Raw genomic sequence first — 20,944 nt, 5'->3', positions numbered from 1 at the left:
TTCACCAGCTACGTACCTCCCCGCACGCAGCATCTCTCAAGTGTGAGCACGGAACATACGAACCTACCTCGCTCGTATCCCCACACGAGAGTAATAGGATATGAACCTCCCCGCTCATATCATCACGTGTTCACCACCATCCATGAACCTACCCACTCATGGCACAACATCCCTTGATCCAAGTCTCACATCACATCATGATAACGAAAACAAGAAAAGCACACTACACTACAGTGGCGGATCTTGACCAACATTGTTGGGGGAGCCCAAATAATACATCCAAAATTTATACATTTCATTATTGTCACTAACACAATAAAAATGAATACATAACTTAGTATAACGATAACTAAAAATGAAATCACAAATATCTAAAAGATTGCCCTTCGTTCCTTCAGATCCCTAAACTCATCAATAATTGAATCAGAACTAAAATTTTCAGCTATTTCTTTTTCAATGTAAATAATCATATTGTCGGCAAGAAATTCATCTTCCATTTTATTCCGCAATGTTGTTTTGATAATCTTCATTGCAGAAAATGATCTTTCTGTTGTAGCTGTAGAGATAGGAAGAGTTAAAATAAGACGAATTAAACGATCAATCAAGTAGAATGTCCTTGACTTTCCTATTCTTGCCAAAGATTGACATAATTCAAGCATGGTTGATAAATTCTTCAAATATGGATGGTTAGGAGCATCAATAATAAAATGTTGAAGTTGAAAATTTAAACTAATCTTCTCTTGCTCACTAAAATCTAAAGGATAATATTTGTTCACAAGAGTGCATATATCCTCAATGTTAAAAGCTTTATAAGCATCCTTAGGAACTAAAGCATTGCTTAGAGTTAAAAGTTCCATTGTTTGCTCACTAAACCTGTCATTTAATTCTTGCAACTGCTTGTCCACTGTAACAAGAAATATATTCACCCTAAAATGATGTTCCATAGTGACATGATCTTTTTGATGTCGAGAACGGCCATGACGTGCAACATAAGTAGAATTAAAATCAGGAATATCAATGTCATGTTGTTCACAAAAGAATACCACACCTTTCAATAGATTTTGCCAACCATCCTCCCTCAACTTTTGAATCAAAATTTTAGTAGAACAAACCAATTGCATAGCATTCAATATATCTTGAGATAGTTTCTGCAAAGCTTGGCAAAAACCGTCAGTAATTCCCATAATCTCTTTCATCATGTGTAAAATTAATATGAACTCAAATGAAGACAACATATTCAATGCAGCATCAACATCACCCCTTTGAGAATAAGTTGATCCATCAACAATAATTTTTTGAAGAACCAAACAAGATGCATTATATAGCTTCATCATACTACAAATGGAATAAAAATGTGAGCTCCAACGAGTATCACCAACTCGTTTTAAAGTGCCAATTTGATTTTTTCCTTTACCAGTTTCAAGTTCACCCATTTCTAACAATTGAGTTATTCCATCTAATTCAATAGCTTGTAACTCATCATGACATTTACAATAAAAGCCAAATTTGAAAAAAAATGATGAATTGGAATGACCTCTCTTGAAGCAGCCACCAAAGCAAGTTGTAGTCTATGAGCAAAACAATGCACATAATAAGCATAAGGATTATCATTAAGAAATAATGCTTGCAACCCATTCCATTCTCCCCTCATATTACTAGCACCATCATACCCTTGACCGCGGATATTGGAAACATCAAGATTATGCCTAGAGAGAACGACACTCAATTCTTTTTTTAGAGTGGCGGCTGTTGTATCCTTAACTGCACAATATCAAAAAATCGTTCTTTTATATTACCATCCTTATCTACGAATCTCAAAACAATAGCCATTTGCTCTTTTTTAGATTCATCACGTGCTTCATCAACAATTATGCAAAATTTAGAATCTCCAATTTCTTCTCGAATGTGACTTCTTACTTTTCTATAGAAAATGTGCAAGATTTCTTTCTAAATATGATGAGAAGTATACTTAGCATTATACAGAGCATTTTCTAACACAACTTGTGCCTCTTTATCATTATATGATGCTAGAAGTTTAATCATTTCAATAAAGTTACCTCTATTACGTGACTCTGGTGTTTCCTCGTGGCCTCTAAATGCACAAGCTTGAAATGCTAGCCAACGAATTGTGTCAATAGAGGTTTTGAGCCGTAAACGATTCTTGCAGACTTGTTCTAAACTTTGAATATTTATAATGTTATTGCATAGATTGATTCAACAAGTCTTCAAAAGCTTTCATTGCACTGTTATGCGGTGAGCAAGGACTATCTCCAATGTGGTTGAGAAATGCATATCTTTTTCCCGCATTAACCTTTCTCCATGATCTAAAACCTTGTTTAGTAAACACATCTGATCCAAAACGACCATATGGCTTTGAACTAAATAGATAACATGCCAAACAATAAGTTCCATCATTAGCCGGGGAATACTCTAGCCAAGAAGGAAAAATCTTAAACCAACTAGATTGAAATCTCCTTGGATGTTTTTCCTTAGAATAAGGATAGTTTTCAAGTTGCATTTGATATGGACCCCATTTTAAATAAGCTCTTCGAATCTCATCTCTTTGACTCATTGGATATTCCCATATTTGAAGACATTTTCCTGGATCACGTTCCAAAGAATTAATATGAAACTTCTCACCTATAATTTTTTGAACCTTAAAAGGGGGCTCCTCTGACTGAACAATTGGAACATTAGTATCATGCTTCAGAATATCTGGAAGAGTTGAATTTGTCCTGTTTTCATCTTCACGGATAGCTTCCCTTTTATCACTTCTAAAAAATGAATCTATTCTTTTATTCTTCATCAATATACCTATTTAAAAAAATACTAAAAAATGATTTATTATAATCTAATAAAAAATTGAGAGACATAAATACCAAAAGAAAATTCGATGATAATCAAACCACACTTAAAATTCAATTATAAAAAACACACAATACAATCATTTTTTCTTCTATGTTGATAAAATAAAAAATTAATATAAAAGAGGCTCATTAAATAAATTATTAAACCAATATTTCACTATCAAGTGAGACAAAAGATAATTACCTTCTTGATTTCTTCGAGGATGGAAGAGAATAGTTGAGAGATGAAAGCAAAATAATTGATCTTTTTCTCTTCAGAAACAAAAGAAAATAGGTAAGAATGGAAGATGAGAACAATTTGTAAGAAATTCAAGGCATAAACATATAAAAGTGGCTCATTAAATAAATTATTGAATTAATATTTCACTATCAAGTGAGACAAAAGAATTACCTTCTTCTTTTCTTCCTCGAGGATGGAAGAGAATAAAAGAGAAATAAGAGAAAAAATAATAGATCTTTTTCTTTTCAGAAACAAAAGAAAACAAATGAGAATGAAATATGAGAACAATTTATGAAAAACACAATCTATAATGAAAACAAATAATAAATAATATCTTGATAAATCTTTTTAATCTTTATTCTTTATTATATTTGATTTTATATTTTATTATTTATTAGTATTAATTATTATGTTTATAAAAGAAATAAAATATTTGATTTAATATTTATAACAAAATAAAATCAAAATACCTAATATCTATAATAAAAAAAATCAAAATACATATTGTAAAAAAGATTTCAAAATTTTTGGGGGTGCCAAGGCACCCCCCTGCACCCATAATACTCCACCACTACTACACTACACAAGGTACATACTCAAGCTGGTCTTAGGAATTCCAATGCTTCCATGAACCTGCCCGCTCGTGCTCCAACTCTACGGACCTCCCCGCCCGTAGTCCAACACACGTGATCCACTAGCTACAAACCTCTTCGCTTGTAGCATCTCTCAAGTGTGAGCACAGAACATACGAACCTTCCTGCTCGTATCCCCACATGAAAGTATCAGGATATAAACCTCCTCGCTCATATCATCACGTGTTCATCACCAGTCATAAACTTACCCGCTCATGACAACATCAAGCATATCCCAAACCAGGACCAACACAACAAGCCATGAAAAACATATCACAATGCACCGTGCCACTACACCATCGCCTAGCGCAGCCTAAGCGCCGCTAAGCGAAATGGCAAGACAGACCGCCTGGTGGTTCCACATCACCACCGGGCGCCACAAGTCACAAGACATCCCTGTTTCCTACTATCACCTGGCAGTCCACTCTATAGCGCCAGGCGCCACACCAATAATGTGATACTACTGGTTTTAGGTACTCTAATTCATTTCCTAGCATTCACCCATTCAATTCTCAAACATCCAGAAATCAACATACACATTCATATATTCCAAATTACAACATCACAACACATATGCATCTTTCAAGTATAAGCACACATTATAATTCATTTGTACTTACCTCTTAAGTCGATACCAACACACACTTTATTTTCCCCTTCTCATTTTCCCAACCCTTTGCATGCTTACAATTCACATACCCCACATAAGACACAATCAAAGCTATATACTTATTCTGCATGCTCTCACAATTTCCATTACATTTAAGATATGATTATCATGTTCCCATACTTCCCCAAAACCCTTCATGATCACGCAACACTCGGTCATAGTGATATCATCAATAGTGGCCTTTTTCACACACTTATAACATCTCTTAGCCCCTTCACATATAAGTTCATATATTCAACATGTCTTAGCCCCTTCACAGCAACTATGATTTCCATCAATTTCTGACTCCATAGAATACGATCCAAATTATTGGGATTACGGTTCATCCCTAACACTTCCCATTTACGAATTCATTCACATTTTCCCCTTAGATTGTTGCCACTATAGAAATTCTCAATTCATCAACCCTAAGATAATATTCCTACTATTTCATCCAATTTAGCCATCAATTAAATGAATTTCAATGATGTTTGACATTCAATCACCCCTTAACCATTAAAATTTGCTTTCCCTCCGATTAGAGTCATCCCAAAACATCCAGAGCATCAAAATTGAACCAAAATTGGTTTGCGTCGCCTGGCAGGTGTTCATCACCGCCAGGCAGTTCATCAGAAACCCAGAAAAACTGGGTTGCTCTACCTGTGTCGCCTGGCAGCATGATGCTCACTGCCAGGCGGTTCCTTAAAAGAACCCAGAAACAGGAAGAACAACATGTGTCGCCTGGCGGCAGTTCATCAACCGCCAGGCAATTTCTGGAAAAATTCCCAGAAACGTGAAATTGAACAAGGACAGATATTGATCATGCAATAACATACTATACAACATACATTTAATCATTAAGCAATTAAAATGATGTTAATCAGCTCCTCTAATTTGTTAATCCTTGCTCAATTTGAAGAATCAAGGCTTCTCTTGTGTCACCAATAGTCCCACCTTGGCCTTCTCCTAATGCACTTGATGCTCTTATCAATTCCACACAACAACTCACCTTCAAACTCTCTTTTCCACTGTCAAAATTCGTTTGTCCACTACCCTTTCACGTTTTCCTCTCTTTCTTCTCCAAAACTACACTAATTAGATCATTAACTAAGCCTTCATGCTTGTTAATGTTAGGGAAAACGAAAATGCTTTCAATTAGGTGTTAATGATCATTGAAAGACTATTATTGGCTGCCTTCCCAGCCCACTAGGTTGTCCTTCTTGCAGCTAGGGTTTTCTCTGCCCTTTCATATTCAAGCAAAAAGAAAGTTAAATTCATTCTTAGCAAGGTTTGAACCCACAACCCCTCAATTTAACAAATCAATGCATAACCAATTCATATTTCGTGATAATTCCTATAATTTTAGGATTACATTATCACTAAGCACATTCAAACATAACATTAAAATAATACACTTATTAAAATGGCATACAATTAGCATACATATGACTCAAACCCAAGTCCTAGCACACAACCAAAGTACTCTCAACCATTTGAGCTAATACTTTTCCACACCATAACAAACCACATTAAATGCCATAAAGGCTCCCAAGACCCGCATTTATTAAATAATTATTTTTTTAATTATTTAAATTTCTCGGATCTTAAAACATTCATACCGGCAACACTCGCCAACCCAAGCCATAACTCAAGAGTTCATCGTGTTCATCCGCCATCCCGAGCCACAACTCGAGGGATGCCATTCCGAGCCACAACTCAAGGAATGCCACGCGCTTAACCCCTATCCCGAGCCACAACTCAAGGGATACGTTCCGAGCCACAACTCAAGGAACACCAGCAAACCGACCTTTAAGATATCCTAGAAGCCTTGTAGACCACACAAATTAAACGAGCAAAATATAATTCTACTACAGCAATATCGCCTGGCGCTGCTCATGAGGCGCCAGGCACTTTCCACTTCTAGACCGTGTGGAGGGTATGATGAGTTCGAACCTATGCCCTCATTACGTGTTTAGATTTTGGGGATTTAATATCCCTTTTTCTCTTAAGAATTGATTTTTAGTTGCATAGTATATTATTTTTAATTTAGGTCCTTAAAGGTGTAAATTGGGAATAATTCAAGTCATAAAGTAAGTCTAAAAATCAAAATTTTGGAGAGAAATCATTTAGGAGCTAAATGCACCCCCAATTTTCATTTTTTACCCCCCTTCTACAATTGGCCATCTAATTCTGAAAAGGAATATTTCTGGAGCTAAATGCACCTCCAATTTTCATTTTTACACCCACTTCTGCAATTAGGTCATCAAATTCTGAAAAGGGATATTTCTAGAGTTAAAGGCACCTATAGTTTTCATTTTTACACCCCCTTTTGCAATTGGGTAATCAAATTCTGAAAAGGGATATTTCTAGAGCTAAATGCACCTCCAATTTTTATTTTCCACACCCCTCTTGAAATTTGGTCTTATAACTCTATTTTGCACCCCTTCTTTTTACTAATTTGCACCCCTAATACCACTTAAACTCCACTCAACCAGATTACGTCACGTGGCAATCCTCCACTCACTAAAATAACCAATTAAAACATGCCACGTCCTCAATCCTCCACTCACTAAAATAACCAATCATAGAGTGATACCTCATCACCTTCTCTCCTCCACACAATCGCAACCGCTGCACCTGATGCCGACCGTCACCGTACCTCTGTCGAACGACCTCCTCAATGTAACATCCCTGGCTACCCCTCCTCGGGCCCCAGAGGCTGTCAGGTTACTACAGCCCAATGCACCCCAACCCCTCACCCTTCTCCGTCCATTCATACTGGGTGGGTTGTTGCCAGTGGGAATCGAACCCCCAACCTGACCTTTAACACCTCTGGCTCACCAGCAGATGCTACCAGTTGTGCTGCAGCGCAACTTTTTTGTAACATCCCTGGCTACCCCTCCTCGGGCCCCAGAGGCTGTCAGGTTACTACAGCCCAATGCACCCCAACCCCTCACCCTTCTCCGTCCATTCATACTGGGTGGGTTGTTGCCAGTGGGAATCGAACCCCCAACCTGACCTTTAACACCTCTGGCTCACCAGCAGATGCTACCAGTTGTGCTGCAGCGCAACTGGTAGCATCTGCTGGTGAGCCAGAGGTGTTAAAGGTCAGGTTGGGGGTTCGATTCCCACTGGCAACAACCCACCCAGTATGAATGGACGGAGAAGGGTGAGGGGTTGGGGTGCATTGGGCTGTAGTAACCTGACAGCCTCTGGGGCCCGAGGAGGGGTAGCCAGGGATGTTACACTCAACGCCAGCCATCATCTTCACGCATGACGTCTCTGGCACACAAACCTCCAGCAGCACTTCCGCGTCTCTGGAACGTGAACCCATCCCCACCTTTCTGCAACAGCTGTAAACCCAGCCCCTCTGGCATTTTCGCCGCCACCACGTCAACCATCGTAACCTTCGCGCAACCACTCACGACAGTCAAACCCTAATGGAGAGAGAGAGAGAGAGAGACTACTCTGAAACATGGCAGCCTCTCAATGGATTGTCAAAGAGTCAAGACTGGTCAACTAGTTAACTCTGGGCAAGGGCGGGTCAACGTTGGTCAAACAGGCTATTTTACACTATTTGGCAGGTGATTCCTCTACAGGAACCCTAACTGGCCTAGAAAAGGAAAGATTCGTCTGGCGGTAGTTCATCGTTGTCCAGACAGTTTCTATAGTTTTCCAAAACTACAAGCTTTAAATGGAATAAAACAATTCATGCATAATCATACTAAATTTAGCATGCCAATCAAACTTAATCGTAAAATTAACGCGTAAAGTTACTCTATTTAGCATGCCAATCAGACTTAGAATAAAATTAACACGCAAAGTTACTCTATTTAGCATGCCAATCAGACTTAAAATAAAATTAATGCATATAGTTACTCTATTTAGCATGCCAATCAGACTTAAAATAAAATTAACGCGTATAACTCCCCTAACTTGGATTCCTTTGCTAAAAATGGGGATTTTTAGGAGTTCCTCTTTGACCACTCTCAAATTTTGTATTCCTCTAACTATGACACAATGACAAGCACAAAAACCCTTCTTCTCACCCAAAATTTGTCTTTCAATGATACCTTAATGGTAGATTAATGCACTAAAACGAAAATTGCCATTAACTAGAGTTTAATTACCATTCAAGGTCCATTTAATGGTTGTTTTCCAGCCTCCCTTGGCTGCCCATTGTCAACTAGGGTTTTTCTACCCTTTCACCTTCATGCCAAAACTAATTTTAGCAAAAAGAAAGTAAATTTATATCTATCAAGGTTCGAATCCATACCCACACCAATGTTAATTCCATACACAACCATTTAACCAATTCATGTTTCATGATATTTAATATAATTCTATGATTATATTATCACTCAACATGATCAAGCATATTATTAAAAATAATAAAAAATTAAATAACACATAATTGGCATACATAGGACTTGAAATCAAGTCCTCTAACACAATTAAGTACTCTCAACCATTTGAGCTAGTACTTTTTCATGTCATATAAATTAATAATTAATGTCTTAAAGGCTCTCACTACTCGCATTTATTAATTAATTAATTAATTTTCATGGGTCTTACACCTAACCACCCGACGATCTGCTACAAGTCTTGATCCTTACCCTGTTCCACTCGAATCTCCTCTAGGAACTCATTAGTGACCCTTCGCATGCCACATAAGATATGATCTGAACCCACTTGTACTTCCAAGTTCATGTCTCACAACTTCTCAATCAGTTCCAATTCCTTCATCATTAGTGCAGACATGTGAACTCTCTTTCTACTCAGGATGTCTGCAACAACATTGGCTTTACTAGGGTGGTATAGAAGCTCAAAGTCATAATCTTTCAAATACTCCATTCAACGTCTCTACCTCATATTCAACTCCTTTTGATAAAACAAGTATTTTAAGCTCTTATGATCGTTGAACACCTGGAACTGGGAACCATACAAGTAATGCCTCCAAGTCTTGAAAGCAAATACCACTGTAGTTAACTCCCGGTCATGAGTTGGATAATTCTTCTCCTACACCTTCAGCTATCGAGATGCATAAGTGATGACTATGTTTTGACAACCATTTCCTAGTAAGTGTACTGGTACGTAGTAGTATTAACAAGTGTCGTATCCATAGGGATTTAGCAAATATATTGGTAGTTTGATTTTTGGGTTTTTAGTTGATAGAGAATGCAAGTAAATAAAAATAGTAGTTATTAGATAGATTGAGTGGAGTAGGGGCTATGAATTCATTTCATTTCATCTTTTTCTACTACACCACTATCATCTTGTTTACTTATTATGCAAATCATTCAATGTCCTGTGAGTACTCTTTCCATGTAGATCAAGGTTCATCTTTGATACACTGGAATCTAAGGACTCTAAACCCTAGTGTGATCTCTCAACTCCTGGCATAATGAGTCCTTGCTTTAATGTGCAAGACTCTCTCCTCTAGCATACACTCTAGTATGCCATGAAGCATCCAGTACATGTATGATGATTTGATTAGAGCACAGTTTGTGACCGGTTTCTTAACTCAAAATCCAAACCAGTTAAATAGATAAGTGATCAATTCATCATTAAGCATAAATCAAATCATAAACATTTGAATGAAAGCAAAGATAAATACCTAAGAAGTAGAAGTGAATAGAATCAAAATTGGTTACATCAAGCCTGGACACGAGGAAGTTCAACTACTCATGGAATATTATAATGTAATTCCAACAACATCTATACATAAGATCTACACTAAGAGCACCTCCCTTGTGCCTCACAGACCCTATTTTGTCCTAATACTACATTGTGGAGAATCTACTAAATTCCTGAAATGAAGACCCAAGCTCTTCACTTATAGGAATTTTTGGGCGGTGCTTAGCCCAACTTTTGATGCTCAACTTTACCCCTTGTCTTGGTGCTTAACACATGACCTTTCTTTCTTGAAAGGTTTTTCTTGGTTGTTGAGCCACATGGATTTGGGCTCAAAGTTTTCTTGCAAAGAGGGTTTCCTCACGAGGCTCGGCTACATTTCTTATGCTCAGCCAGAAATTCCAAATATGTTGTTCTGTCTTTTCTACTTCCTTGGCTCAGCTCCAATATTGTGGCTTAGTGGCATACTTGATATTTTATTTTATTTTATTGCAAAACAACAAAAGATCCTTATAATTTATGAAAATCCAATTCTAAATACCCCATTTTATATCTTAAGCTAATGAGATTGGTTTTATACATAAATAGCACCATTTGATACATGATGAGTGTCAATTTTAAATGGAAAATTTACTTATTTTTTATACTTATCAATAAGCCACCAAACCCTGATATGAAGTGTCACAATACCCTTCAAACATCTTGGTCATGTCTAGAATAACTAACATTGGTGTGATCGCCAATCTTCTCTTCATATCCTCAAAATAGGCCTTACACTAGTCTGTCTAGGAGAAAGGCTGGTCCTTTCTGGTGACCTGTGTTAATAGACTAACCATCTTAGAGAAACCCTCCATGAACCTCTTGTAATAACTTGCTAAACCCAAGAAGCTTCGCACCTCAATAATAGTTTGCGGCCTCTCCGATTTCACCATTGTCTCAATCTTTGCCGGATCCACTACTATCCCTTGGGCTGATATTACATGAACTAGGAATTGTACTTCCTTTAGATAGAATTCACACTTCGACAGCTTTCCATATAACTGATGCTCTAGAGGACTGCCCACACCATCCTTAAGTGCTCTGCATGTTCTCCCCTATTTCTGGAATAAATAAGAATGTCGTCGATGAACACCACGACGAACTTGTCCAAGTAAGGTCTAAAGATCTTGTTCATGTAGTCCATGAAGATTGCAGGAGCATTTATCACCCCAAATGGCATCATCATATACTCGTAGTGCCCATATCGTGACTTGAAAGCTATCTTCTGCATGTCCTCAGGTTTGACCTAGATCTGATGATATCCGTACCTCAAATCAATTTTTCAGAACATCGTTGCTCCCCACAATTGATCCAACAAATCATCGATTCTCGAATGGATACTTGTTCTAAATATTCAGCTTGTTCTATTGACGATAGTTAACACATAGTATGGAGTTGTCGTCTTTCTTCTTTGTTAGTAGCACATAAGCTCCCTAGAGTGATGCACTCAGTCGGATGAACTTCTTCTCTAGCAGATCCTCTACCTGCTTCTTCAGCTTAGTTAATTTTGCTTATGCCATTTTGTACGGTGCCACTGATACATGGCCAACTCCAAGATGAGGTCAATGGTTAAATCCACATCCCTACTTGGTGGTAATCTAAGAGCTTCGTCTGGAAACACATCTGTGTATTGGTCTACCACCGGTATGCTTCTGATATGCTCAACTGCGTTCTTCTTTTCTCCTTGGGCCACTATCATGAAACAAGTAGCTTCAGCTTCTATCTCCTTTAGCGCCACTTGAGTTGATATCAACTCAAGTCCTTCAGTATCTGGGAATACTACTCTACGCCATCCACAATCAATGACAATGTGGTTGTTGGACAATCAATCCATCCCCAAGATCACTTCAATCCCTCCAAAGGCAAAAAGATGTGATTCACCTTGACTCTACGACCAACCACTTTTATTGGGCATCCCACACAAACAAAGTTGGTGGATACCTATCCTAATGTTGGCGTCACGACTATCAGCTCGCACCCAAGATCGTGCATCACTAGTTCGAGCCGTCTCACACATTCATTGGATACGAATGAGTGGGTAACTCTTGAATCAAACAATACAACAACCTCGTGATCAAGCAACAAAAAAATTTTCTCCACCAGATTACCTTACTGGGTTGTCTCGTTGTTGGTCAAGGCATACACTCGCCCCACTGCTCTAGGCCGTTATCCTAGTGGCTTCTTTGTCGGAGCTCCACCAGTCGATTTCTTTTTGGCATACCATCGTGCTAAGTGTCCTGTCTGCTCGTATATGTAGCACTTTCTAGTGCTAGTACCGCCACCAGAACTGTTAAAGGATTTTGGGCAGTCCCTCCTGAAATGCTCTCCATCATAGCTATAGCACTACAACTTCCTAGTTAAAGACTATGGTCTGCTACAGGGTTTCTTCTGGTGTTTGGAGTTTGTAGTGGTATTCTATGGTCGTGCCACTCTGCTAGCCCCATCTCTAGTTGCTTAATTGCCTTGACCTGCTCGACCAAGACTGGGAATTCCCTGATCTTGAGTGGTACTAGGAATCTGTGCAGCTTATGTTTAAGTCAGCCCTCGAACTTTATACTCTCCACTCCTAAGTGACCGCCTGTGAGTAAAACATTGCGAAATGTTCAAACCTGTCTATGTATGCCTGCATAGTCAGGTTCACTTGCTGGAAGGTGAGGAACTAAGCTCCCCTCTCGTGTTTTGTGCTATCAGGGAAGTATTTCACCAAGAACCTCGTCTTAAAGGTAGTCCAGGTCACCTCCTCCTCTCGTATCTGCATTAACTACTTCATTCCCACACACCAGTACTTAACATCGGCCACCAATAGAAATGTGACAAAAGTCAGTCTCTAAGCATCGGTGCACTCAATCACCCTGCAGATCTTCTCGCACACCCTCAATCAAGCATCTGCCTCATCCAGATTGGCCTTTCCAGTGAATTTAGCTGGCCTGTGCCTCATGAAATCTTCCATTGTCACCAGCCGAGCTAGAGGAATCATAGCCCTTGATGAGTAGATAATATATAGCTATATTCATGCATTACTTTAGGCTATTTATGTTTGTTTGTGCATTATTGGACTAATTTCATCATTCATTATCTTGTTTCGGATCATACATTTGGATTTGTGCATTGTTAGTGTAAACAGGTATGAAGGGACTAAGTTAGACACAAAACAACATGTTCCATAAGTGCCTGGTGGAGTCTTCCACGACTTGTGGATTTGACTTAAAAAATGCGAGTTTCAAAATAGCTTGTTCCATAGGTGTCTGGTGGATTTTTTCGCGACCTGTGGTTTTTGCTTCCAATTGGAGGTTACAAAAAAGCTTGTTCCACACGTGCTTGGTGGGTCTTTCCACGATCTATGGAATTTGCTTCAGAAGATCATGCGCAAAAGAGTGTGTTCCACAAGTGGCCTATGGATTTTTCCACAACCATTGGATTTTCCAGCAGGGAATCTAAAGATTACGTGGACTGACAAAGATTTAAAGGAAAAGAAAAATAAAAAGAAGAGAGAGGGGGGGAAATGGTTAGAGGAATCTATTGATTGAAGTTTTTGTTAAAATTTTATGCTTGCAATTCTATTTATTCTCTTTTGCTCAAAATTACGTAAATTAGGAATCTAGTATTCAACGAGTCAATCCCAGAGGACGATATTTTATTACTATGTTAACAATCTGTTCACTTGCCAAACGTTCATCAAGTTTATGGCGTCGTTGCTGGGGATTGATTTCTTGTTGATATTAGTGATCTAATTTTTTTAAGATTTGAGTTTTAATTTTTAGGTAGTCAAAAAAATTTTGTCTTTTCAGTTTATAGTTTTTTCTGTTTTAATTATCTTGTTTGTTGTTGATTTGTTTTCATGTGATTTTTGTTAGAATCTTGTGTCTCTAAATTGTTTATGCGAGATATAGTTGCAGAAAAAATCTTGCTTTTTGACCCAAAAATTGAACGTACTACTAGACACGGTAGGAGTATCGTAAGAAAGAAGAAGCAAAAGAGAAAAGTATGGTCATCAATTGATAAGAAAGAGCACATATCAACAATGGCTGAGGAACAACCTATGAGGTGGACTCTACTTGATTATTCGATGCCAAATACAGATAATTACCAAGGGAGTATCGTGAGACTTCCTGTTCAAGCCAACAATTTTGAAATCAAGCCTGCATTCTTACAAGTCATCCAACAAAATCAATTTAGAGGTGCAGTTTCAGAGTATCCTAATTCTCATCTGGAGAATTTTCTGGCCATTATTGACACTTTGAAGATTAATGGAGTTTCAGATGATGCAATCCACTTGAGACTTTTTCCTTTCTCATTACGAGCTAAAGCTAAAAGCTAGCTTTAGACACAACCTCAAGACAATATTTCTACATGGGATGATATGGCTACAAAATCTGTAACCAAATACTTTCCTTTATCCAAGTCAGCGAGAATCAGGAATGAAATCACTACTTTTGTGCAACAAGAAATTGAATTTTTGTACGAGGCTTGGGAAAGGTACAAGGAGTTACTAAGGAAATGTCCACATCATGCTTTACCAAATTGGTTGCAAGTCCAAATATTCTATAATGTTCTTGCACCATCTTTTAAAGTAATTCTAGATGCAGCAAGTGGAGGATCGTTTAATTTGAAAACACCTTGATGAGTCATTATTTTCTTCCATTCCACTAGCCTTTGTGTACGCATTAGACAGTTGGTCAGTGCTTAATTGTTCATCTTTAGAGTGTTTTCCATCTATTGGGCTTTATTGGGTCACTATTCTAAATTTGGACTAATTTCACATTATTTGGCCTAATTTTTGTTTTTAATTATTTTTAGGTATTTGGGTGAAGCAATTTTGGAGCTTGGACATCAATATTTAGTTGAAGAGAGTCGCCACATCATTTCCACATCATTTCCATGTCATTTCCACATCAGCAGAGTGAATGGGCCAACATTTGAGGCCCAGACTGGCATTTTTGTAATTTTGCAGCTCATAATGGCAGTTTTGTAAATAATGAGTGGCAGAGTGATAGGACCACGAGAATTAGGTTTCTTCTTCATGCTAGGGCCGCACACTTCATCTTCTACCTTTCTCCAAACTCCATTTTCGCTCTCCAAGCTTCCATGTAGGTGCTCCTTGCGGTTTTTCACGTTTTTGGCTCATTTTCATCGTTTTTATGCATATTTGACAGCACCCATTGAAGGTTTTACGTTTTGAATTCGTTTTCTTGCTTGGGCAGTTCGTTTTGTGGGTTTTATAGACTTGGAACAGCACCCATTAATGGGGTTTTCACATTTATATATGATAGCACCGTTTTGCATTCCATTGAAGCTTTGAAATCTCTCTTTTTGCTCTTAAATTGCATTTTCAGAATTCATAAGTTAGTTTTTTTTTTTTTTGATGTTCTGGTTCAGATTTGAAGTGGTTGATTCTTCTATTTTGATGTCTAGCTAACTCTATTGCATTGATTCCTTGACGAAATTGAAATGAAACCATGAGATTGTTGGTCGTTTTTGGAATTCCATTCGAAATTGCCTCTGTTTCAGGTTGTGTTTAGATGATAAACACGTATTTGATGCATGCTTAATCTCAAATTCGTGTGTGCACATTAATGGCTCGTATTCATGCTTAATGTTTATGAGCTCTGTCACAGCTTGCTTAAATCTGTGAGTGTTAACTGTCTGAAATTTGTTGCGCTTAATGACAATGAATCCATGGTAATTTTCGCTTAGTTGATTACTTAGGATTCATGAGAGCAAATTCGAATAGAATAATTAATTTCGTAATCTGTGATTGGTGGACTTTCAATTGAATCAAGGAATCATTGTGTGTTCATATAACTGTTAAATTTATCTGTGAATTGAAGTTTGTTGTGAATCGGAATCTGCCAAACCCCCCATGTGTTATTGTTGTGTTCATCTGGAAATTGAAGCTTTGAATGAAAATATTGGTCGTTGGGAGACGACTTGGTTCAACTGTCACATACTGCATTTTAAGTGTTTTAATTTGGTGGGGTACGACCTCTATCACACTTGAGGAAGCTTTGGAGACTCTTGAGTTAATGGCAAGTAATACAGTGAATATGCATTTTGACCGACAAAATAGAAAAAGTTGGAGTGTTGGAGGTTAATACCTTGGATGCTATCCTTGCCCAAAACATGTTGTTAACATAACAAATTATTGAGTTGACAGAGAAGTTGGGTAATATACAAGCAAAAGCAGTTAATACAACGTCTCTACTATGTGATTTTTATGGAGGAATGTGTCGCAACCGAGGTCACGACGAGACGACGAAAAATTATTTTTAAATACAGAGGAGTCGCCACCATAGTTTATTAAGGAAAACTATAGAAAAACCTAATAAATTTTAGTCTTCGAAACCAAATTATGTTCGGGAGTCGGTTACGTGTGGGGAAGGTATTAACACCCCACAACGCCCATCCAAAGACTATTCCTTTTAATTAAGTGTGCAAAATTAATGCAATTTTTAAAATATTTAGTTTTTTGCAAAAATCAAACAAACAAACAAACACAAAAATATTAAAGAAATTATTATTAAAATTTTAGTTGAGCCCAACAAGGACTGACATTGCTTCTACGTATCTCCATTCACAATGGACAATCAAGGTTACATAGTTCTTTAAAAACTATGGAAAATGATTTTGAAAAGATTTTAATGTTTTTGAAAGTGAACCCGACAAGGACTTGCCATTGCTCCTACGTATTTTTAAATACAGAGGAATCGCCACCATAGTTTATTAAGGAAAACTATAGAAAACCCTAATAGATTTTAGTCTTCGAAACCAAATTTAGGTTCAGGAGTCGGTTACGTGTGGGGAAGGTATTAACACCCCACAACATCCATCCAAAGACGATTCCTTTTAATTAAGTGTGTAGAATTAATGCAATTTTTAAAATATTTAGTTTTTTGCAAAAATCAAACAAACAAACAAACACAAAAATATTAAAGAAATTATTATTGAAATTTTAGTTGGGCCCAACAAGGACTGGCCTTGCTTCTACGTATCTCCATTCACAATGGACAATCAGGGTTACATAGTTCTTTAAAAACTATGGAAAATGATTTTGAAAAGATTTTAATGTTTTTGAAGGTGAACCCGACAAGGACTTGCCATTGCTCCTACGTATTTTCATTCAGAATGAAAAATCAAGGATCACATAGTTCTGAATAAAAGATTATTTAGAAAATATGGAAGTCTGAGACCCAAAAAGATAATTAAAAAGTATAAAAATTAATGATTATCAAACGAGTTCGGGACTTGACATGATAATTAAAGTTATGAAAATTAATGATTATCAAGCGAGCCTGAGACTTGACATGATAATTAAAGTTATGAAAATTAATGACTATCAAGCCAGTCTGGAACTCGACATGATAATTAAAGTGATAAAAAATCATGATTATCAAGCGAGTACGAGACTCGACATGATAATTAATGTTATAAAAATAATGATTATCAAGCGAGCCCGGGACTCGACATGATAATTAAAGTTATGAAAATTAATGATTATCAAGCGAGTCCGGGACTCAACATGATAAATAAAGTTATGAAAATTAATGATTATCAAGCGAGTCTAAGACTCGACATGATAATTAAAGTTATAAAAGATAATGATTATCAAAGGAGTCCAAGACTCAACATGAGAATTAAAGTTGTGAAAGTAATGATTATCGAGGGAGTCCAAGACTCGGCATGATAATTAAAGTTATGAAACTCTTGATTATCAAGCAATCCAAGACTCGACATGATAATTAATGTTATGAAAAAAAAACTTATAAAAAGAATGATTATCAAACAAGTTAGGGACTCGACATGATAATTAATATTATGAATTTTTTTATTATCAAGCAAGTTTAAGACTCAACATGATACTTAATGTTATGAAAATAGTGATTATCAAGCGAATCCAAGACTCAGCATGATAATTAATGTCATGAAAATTATGATAATCAAGCGAGTCTGAGACTCAACATGATAATTAATGTTATGAAAAATAATGATTATCAAGCAAGTTTGGAACTCAACATGATAATTAAAGCTACAAAAATAATGATTATCAAGCGAGTTCGAAACTCGACATGATAATCAATGTTATGAAATTTTTTATTACCAAGTGAGTTTGAGACTCGACATGATAATTAATATCATGAAAATAATGATTATCAAGTAAGTACAAGACTTAACATGATTGTTGATGTTATGAAAATATTTTGAAAGATTTTAATTATCAAGCAAGTCCGAGACCTAACATGATAATTAATTAGAATTTTGAAATTTTAATTATCAAGCAAATTTGAGGCTCAATATGATAATTAATGTTATGAGATATATCTTAAAAAAACAAAATAAATAATTGATATTTTTTATAAAATATTATATATCTCTTATAGAAAAGAATATCACCAAACAAAAATAAAATTTTTAATGAAAATGCCTTTTGGTGTCGTTTATCTACTACTAGTCAATTTGTTTCATCTGATTCCAACGAATCCCACATCCATCACCCCTATTTTCGTTATGCTCATCGATTATTAGCTCGTACATTGTTTGCTCGGGGTGATAGAACTGTTATTGTAAGGAAATCCGAGTTATTATTTATGTGGGGTATGGTCAATGATTTTCACTTAGATTCAGGTGCGTGGTTGGCTCGACAACCCACTAAGGTTGGGAAAGCATCCTTAAGAAACATAGCAATTGGTGGTTTGATCACGACTATTGCTCTACATTTTAATATTCCATTGAAGGATGATATGCTTGTCCACAATGACATGTTCGTTAAATGTGATGGTCAATATTGTTTGTTGATGAATTCTATAGAAGTCATGGCACCTTAACCTCTACCTAATCCTGAGTTTACTACGGTGTATGAGAGAGACATGTGGACGTTCTCGGCTTCTGATGCCCGCAATTCATCTCCTCCTCCACGTTTCCACCCTTTAGGGTGCCATCAAGTACTACGGATTCTCATGCTGAGGCGTTTGCTCGTATCCATCAGTCCCTTGCTGAGCTCCACTTGCGACAACAACGCCATTACAATGAGTTTGAGCAATTCCAGATAGTCAACTTCTCCATCAACAACGTGTGGAACAATTGCTCCAAGACACTATGGCTTTGCTCCGCCACCACCATTAGTATTTTTATGAGTCTCTCCCTTACTTTCTTAGTTGTTTTGTTTATGTTAAGGACAACTTAAACATCTAAGCTTGGGAGGGTTAATTGCATGTTAGTTGTTGCATTTCATTTTGTTGTTGCATTTGCATATCATACACATTAATCTAAATCAAGTCTAAGTTTATTCAATTATATTTTGGGAAGCATATTGGATAATTGTTGGGGAACTCACACACTACACAAGAGGAGGGCTTGACACTTGACATGTAAGGAAGATATTTTTTGAGTGATACACTTAAAGAGATTATTTTTAGGTTTCTAAGGTGACATAATAGGTGAAATGGACATCCCTTTTAGACTGTTAGTTACTGGGAAAAGAGACACTCCTTTGAGACTGGGTGTGGTAAATGCAAAACATTTGAGTGGATGACCCATGCTTAGTTAGCATGTAAGTGTTTTCTAGGCTAGAAACCTAAGAAGATATCTTTTTGGAGAGAACTTTAAAAACAAAATCAAAGATTTTCCTCCTTAATGTCTCGTGCCTCTACTCATTGAATAAATTACACTTAGGAACCCAACAAATTTGGAATGTGTTTATCTAGAGTATTATTTAGTGAATTTAGATTTGAGATTAGATGCTAACTTATCATTCTATTTGCATTTACTATTTTTTGTCATTACATTTTCTTTTCTTGAGGACAAGCAAAAGTCTAAGATTGGGAGAATTTGATGAGCAGATAATATATAGGTACATTCATGCATTAGTTTAGGCTACTTATATTCATTTATGCATTATTGGACTAATTTCATCATGCATTATCTAGTTTCAAATTGTAAGGCCCATTTTTCGTGCTGCCCTTTTTCTTAAGGCTGCCCCTAACCATTGGGCCTTAGGAATGGCCCAGAGGGGGGAAAACAGACCTAAATCTGCCCAAACCCTAATCCTTGTGCACATTTGCGTAAAACAGATTTCTGCGTTCCTTGAGCTGTTGCTGCCGCCTCTGTTAGGGCTTTGCTATCCCCGTTACGTTGAGCTAGGAGGACCAGTTGTTCAAATTCATTAAGATAAACTCATAGCTGTTGTGCTCGCTAATTCTGGGTTGGGAGTCTTGTACTAGCTTATTCCAGGTAAGGGAAGCTAGACTTCATGCTTTTGATTCACTGTTTGGTGTGCTTTGGTCCTGTTTTGTGTTTTGGTGATAGTATGTTGTTTTTTATGGTGTGAAAATGCTTTGGGTGTTGTTGTGAGCGAGTCCCTGATTTAACATCTGTGGTACAATGGTGAGTACTGATATACTCGCCCAGGCGAGCTCATCTCGCCCAGGTGAGAATAACGGGAACTTGCCCAGGTTTTTGCTCGAGCGCTTGCCTAGGCGATGGGCTGTATTTTTGAGCGACAAACTGTCTCGCCCAGGCGAGACCGCCTCGCCTCAGCAAGAGTTCGCGAAACCTTCCAGGGGCATTGTCACAGCCTCGCCTAAGCGAGAGTTTGCAGCTTGAGCGAGAGCACTCCTCTCGCTTGAGCGAGGATTCCTAGTTTGAGCGAGACCTAGCTTGAGTTTTGGTTATGCTTCATTTCATGAATATTGTTGGTCGTTTAATGGGCTGGTTCATTGATTTATTATATAAAGGGGATGGATATGCATGTGCTATGTATGTTATGGGTGGGAGCTACTTAATTGGTGATGAGCTTGGCATGATATGTGATTGATGGTTGATCATGTATACTAAATGACATGTTAATGGTATGCATAGGAACTCCATGATTGGTTGATTATGTATGCGTAAGATTTATGTAGGACGTAAT

The 20,944-nt window shown here is 37.3% G+C and overlaps 1 non-coding gene and 1 pseudogene across 1 annotated transcript; both read right to left on the bottom strand.

Moving 5' to 3' along the window:
• Positions 1 to 371: 371 nt before the first annotated feature.
• LOC114163620 lies at positions 372 to 2,806 on the bottom strand (annotated as a pseudogene).
• Positions 2,807 to 14,449: 11,643 nt separating this feature from the next.
• Positions 14,450 to 14,556, bottom strand: LOC114164905. The gene has a single exon (XR_003599640.1). It is a non-coding gene; the product is annotated as a small nucleolar RNA R71 (small nucleolar RNA).
• Between the last annotated feature and the right edge of the window lie 6,388 nt (positions 14,557 to 20,944).

This window comes from Vigna unguiculata, chromosome 9 (assembly GCF_004118075.2).
Source record: "Vigna unguiculata cultivar IT97K-499-35 chromosome 9, ASM411807v1, whole genome shotgun sequence".
NCBI lineage: Eukaryota > Viridiplantae > Streptophyta > Magnoliopsida > Fabales > Fabaceae > Vigna > Vigna unguiculata.
Note: the sequence above shows the minus strand (reverse complement) of the source record. Positions and strands in the feature narration are given on the sequence as shown.